This window comes from Urocitellus parryii, chromosome 3 (genome assembly GCF_045843805.1).
Source record: "Urocitellus parryii isolate mUroPar1 chromosome 3, mUroPar1.hap1, whole genome shotgun sequence".
Lineage (NCBI taxonomy): Eukaryota > Metazoa > Chordata > Mammalia > Rodentia > Sciuridae > Urocitellus > Urocitellus parryii.
Genome location: NC_135533.1, coordinates 109,251,122 through 109,256,734, shown reverse-complemented (window position 1 = coordinate 109,256,734; position 5,613 = coordinate 109,251,122). Strand labels below are relative to the sequence as shown.

The window sequence follows — 5,613 nt, the reverse complement described above, 5'->3', positions numbered from 1 at the left end:
ATAAACAAACACGGCACAAAATATTCACTCCCATGGCCTCATATTATCTTTGGGCATCACATCCATCTAGAGGCTTTATACACAATGTGATCTTCAGTTTCTCATAAATGTATGTTCTAGCCCCAGCTCCTTTACTGGGCTCTAGTATCAAACACCCAGCTGCTTACTTCATTTGTCCACTTACTTTCTAGAAAGCAATGCTATCACTTCCCATCCACTTCCATTTCCGGCAGGGTCTCTAACATTCTTCATACTTGTTGACACCAAAATTTCTTAGCTTTGATTTTTACTTTTTATTTTTCCAACTCAAATTAGCTCATTACCCAATCATGTCATACCTATCTTTAAAACAAATCTATAGACGATTACTTGTCTTACAACTTCCTCTAAGACAAGGAATTGAAGAGCTTTCTACCGTCATGTATAACATGTCCTAGCAATCCCCACTCTTACCTGATCTACTCTATTGACCTCCTTCCTGGGCTCTCTGTTTCTTCCCTAACCCCTCTTGGTTCTTTTCCCCATATAGCAGACAATGATCTTTGATACCACACATTTTTGGATTATATTACTTCTTCTTCAAAACCTTATGATCACTCCAGAATTTCAAGTTTTATCAAGATCTGCCTTGGTCTACATCCTATCAACTTCAAACTTTTTCCCCTTTTCCAGACATGCAGGGATTTTTCTCACCATTGAAGCTACTTTGTTCATTCTTGCCCCATGGTCTATGTACTTGCTGTGTTCACGTTTATTAATTCCATAAACAGGCAAATTTTAGTTTATAAATTCCTGATGAATCTTTATTGGGCTTCTTTATTTTTCATACTTGATAGTAAGACTGACAAGAATATACAATAATTTGTATGCTCTAATTTTTAAGATATTTTATGGTACTGGGGATTGAATTTGGGACCTTATCCATGCTGAGCACAAATTGCACCTCTGAGCTACACACTCAGCCTAAACTTTTAAGAATTTTTGATATATTGTTGACATTAATGGGATGTGTTAAATGTTTTCCTACAACAATTTTTTTATACTGAAAACTAAGTTGAGGATTTTTTAAAGAGAGGATTTACAATTGTTAACCTATAGCACAGTAACAAAGTAATGCAAAACTAATGAACAATAGCAAATGGATCAGATTCTTTTTGTGAGTGAATTGAAAGAAACCATTTCTGATGAAACAACAAACACATGCTCTCAGGTAGAAAAAGCAAGACATTTGTCATACAGTAGCAGAGAGCCTTGTTGTAGAAAAGAGCAAATCACAGGATAAGAGTACAGTTTATTTAAAAATATAAAAATTAATATTGCTGAAGGAAGTATAAAATAATTTCCTTTCATGAATACCTTGTAAATTTAAAGATCACACTGCAGTTCTCTGTTCAGTGACAGGATGCATATCACTTCAGCACAGACACTCATATAATGTGCATATGAATCTCAACTATTAAAGGTGAAAGTCAAAACTAAAATCTTTATTAAAAAGACTAGAAAACAAAGAAATCTCCAAGTGGAAAACTAATACTGATGTCTATTTGGATAGCTGTTATAGATAATTAAATTGTAACATTATAACTAACATTTAAGGTAAGAAATAAGAAATCTTTAGCACTTAATTATGCTCTAAATTTAATTTGGGTAATTAAAAAAGTACATTAAGTCTTTTAAGACAATGATATTACTGCATTTAATGAAAAATCAAGTAATCTGTAACAGTCATTATTTCTCGTATTCAAAAATAGTTTTATATGTCTTAAACATTAAATCATCCAAAAGCAATGTTTGTAGAAGAAAATAACACAGGAAACTTGCACTAAGGAATAGGAAACATTTTCTTCCTTCAAGTACTTGCTTAAGACAGATTCTATTATAATAAAAAATTAGGAAACATCTGTTTTATATACTGTTCTTTTTATACAATATTATGGAATTACCTTATATGCATAAAGTAATAATTTACTGTGTTTAAAAGCATTTTCCCAAAACTTATTCTAAAACTTATTTTATAATACAAAACTAAATTTTAAAAAAATGTGTATTGTTAACAAAGGTTACTACCAGAATTTTAACTCTTAGGAAAGTTTTGGGGGCTGCAATTATAGAATAAATAGTTTTCTTCACAGTAATCTGATTGACAATGAAAGAAAGAGAAAATAATCTAAAAAAGAAAAAAAAAAGTACCAGATTCAATGGCTCAAACTGGCTAGGATTTATTCACTGGGCAGTTGAGAGGAGACCTTCAAAGACCCAAAATACCAAATGGTATTGTTAAAGAGCGACCAAGCCTAGAAAGCTTCCCATGATCTACATTGACCCTTCTAAGGCAACCAAAGGAAGATTTATCCATATGATCTATCTGATAATCAGAAAAGGCAAATATGTTATGTAAAGTAGATTTTCACAATATCATTAGGACCAACCTGCATAATTTTCACTAAATTTTTAATATCTTTGAATTCTTCCTTCCAAGAAGTATCGTTGGATCAAAGGAAATAATTTTCATACTACAAACTTTAACAAAAGTGAACAATACTTTTTAATGCCAGTGTATTATAGTTATACATATGAGTTGAGTTCATTTTTGACAAAGTCATACAATCATGGAATTTGAGTTTCTCCATTTCTGTCCCCAGTCTCCCTCCCCAGCCTTGCTAGTCTCCTCTCCTTTCTCCCTCTATTCTCCTTCCTCTACTCTACTGGTCTTCCTTTCATTCATTTACTTATTTATTTTTGATTGGTATATTATAGATATAGGTGAAATTCAATGTGGCATATTCATATATGCACACAGAATAATTTTGTTAAATTCATATCATGTATCCCCCTTCCCACTCCTTCCTCTTGATCTCCTTGTACTACACTGATCTTCCCTATATTAGAATATCCAATTCCAACCACTTTTCAGCTACTTAACCATAAAGAAGGATGATATCCTTTATTTGCTGGTAAATGCGTGGAACTGGAGAAGATCCTACCAAGAGAAATAAGTCAGACTAAGAAAATCAAGGGTCAAATGTTTTCTCTCATATGTGCAAGTGAACAGTATTTTATTTGATGAATTCATACCAAGATGGTTTAATCCAACTATTTGTTAGTAGTATTATTTTATCTAGACATGTCCCCTTGAATTCATGAACAGGTCATGCATATGAACAGGTCATGCAAGGTGAAGTATTGATTCTTTATGAACTTAGGCTCAATACTGAAGTTCCCTTTATTTCTTCTCTCTGGAAAACTAGGATTAAGTCTCATGATTAGGTAAAGAGAGCAAATATAATTGCAACCTCCAATCGTGGCCTGGCACCCATCGACCTTTTAGTGCCTGTCCAAGCATGTCCACTTCTGCTGCTTGCTGAGACCTACCCTTAATAGAAGCACTGCCTTCAATGCAATAAGCCATCTGTCACTCATTTCTCTTCTCCTATGAGCCAGTCAAAGGCAATGTAGAGAGAATGGCTACTCATTACTGTATCACCAGACAATGTGACTTGGGAAAACAGATTGTTTTGCTAATATTAAAACAACAAAACAAAACAAGCCTTCCATCTGGCCTGGTTCAGTGATCCAAAAATATGTAACCTAAACATGTTATGACATTTCTATTTCTTCTTCCAAGAGGAAGAAATCATAATAATGTTATGCAGGACATTTCTCACACTTTAGTTAACATCCATTTTACCTTTATCATGCCCAGCTTGATTTTTTTTCTGATCATCTAACAAGAAAAAAATTAAAATACTCATGAAATTATGTCCTTAGAAATTTTCTTTAAATAAAAATAATTAGTTTTTCTATGAAAGTAATGTGTGTTTAATATAGAAAAATAGAAGCAGGGTAAATACAATCCCATCAGCTAGAGTTACACCTATGAATATGCTTTATCACTGCTAACCTTCCAAAGATCTCAGACCTCTCTGGCATACCCAACACTAACCTATCTGCCTGGCTGCTACATTATCTATCATTTTTAAAACAACCCTATTAAGTTAAAAAGCCCCTTTGGACAAGATTTGAAAAAAAAAAAGTTTCATTTATTTTATCTACCAAGAATGAACAAAATAATGCATATTAAATTTTGGAAATCTGACACATCTTCAGATTTTTCTTTCTAAACCATGTTAAGACAGTACAATTCAATCAGTCTGTGCTTTGATGATTCCATCTTCTCTAAACATATAACACATCACTGATAGATTAAGCAAAGCAAGAAAAAAAATTACAGTGTTGTTTTATGCATAAGAAAGTGCTCCTATGTATGATAAACTGCAGAGAAATGCAAAGCAATAAAGAGCTGGCTGCAGACAGTTAAGATCTAGTACAAAGATCAACAGTCCTTCCTCAAAGCTCAACATCTGTGGAGAGCAGGGCTATAAGAGATTCAATTAGAATGCATGCGCGCCCGGTCCCCCAAACAAGGAGTCCTGTAGCCCAGGTCTTACCTGAGTCAGGATGAGGGAGTGGTGGGTCCAGGTACTGGCTGTGCCTCTGCTGGTCGCGTACCTGCACATCCCACCCCCTCAGCTCTCTCCTGCTCTGCACGCATGGAAGACTTCTGGCAAGTTTTTCACCTACAAGGGACTGCCCATCTTCTACTAGGACTCTGTGGGTGTAGTTGGCAGTCCTGAGACAGTTGTGCTTTTACGTGGCTTTCCAACGTCCAGCTATGACTGGTACAAGATTTGGGAAGGTCTGACCCTGAGGTTTCATAGAGTGATTGCCCTTGACTTCTTAGGCTTTGGCTTCAGTGACAAACCAGCCAGCATCGTGAAGGCGCTTTTGCGCCATCTAGGACTCCAGAACCCTAGGATCAACCTGTTGTCTCACAACTATGGAGACATTGTTGTTCAGGAGCTGCTGTACAGGTACAAGCAAAATCGATCTTGCCGGCTTACCATAAAGAGTCTCTGTCTGTCAAATGGAGGTATCTTTCCTGAGACTCAAAGGCCTCTTCTTCTCCAAAATCTACTTAAAGATGGAAGTGTGCTGTTACCCATCCTCACCAGGTTGATGAACTTCTTTGTATTTTCTCGAGGTCTTACTCCAGAAAGTCTTTGGACCATACACTTGACCCTCTGAGAGTGAGCTGTGGGATATGTGGAAAGGAATCCGAAACAATGACAGGAACTTGGTGATTGACAGTCTCTTACAGTACATTAATCAGAGGAAGAAGTTTAGAAGATGCTGGGTGGGAGCTCTTGCCTCTGTAACTATTCCCATTCATTTTATCTATGGGCCATTGGATCCTATAAATCCCTATCCAGAGTTTTTGGAGCTGTACAGGAAAACGCTGCCGTGGTCCACAGTGTCAATTCTGGATGACTACATTAGCCACTAGAGTGTTAGAGGATCTCATGGGCTTCTTGAATGCATTTATGGGTTTCATCAACTCCTTCTGAGCTGGAAAGAGTAGCTTCCCTGTATTATCTCCCCGACTCCCATATCTGTTGTATATTCCACTTAGAAAGAAATGCCCAAAAGAGGTCCTGGCAATCAAACACTGTTTTCTCACCAAAGTTCACTTTACTCACATTGATGGAACAGAATATAGAAAAAAGGCAGCAGAAACTCTGACAAAATAATCCACCTCATTCCTTTGACGTCTGA

At 36.0% G+C, this 5,613-nt stretch overlaps 1 pseudogene; it reads left to right on the top strand.

Annotated features, from left to right (window-relative positions):
* Positions 1 to 4,458: 4,458 nt before the first annotated feature.
* On the top strand, positions 4,459 to 5,405 carry LOC113175403 (mesoderm-specific transcript homolog protein-like; annotated as a pseudogene).
* Positions 5,406 to 5,613: the final 208 nt, after the last annotated feature.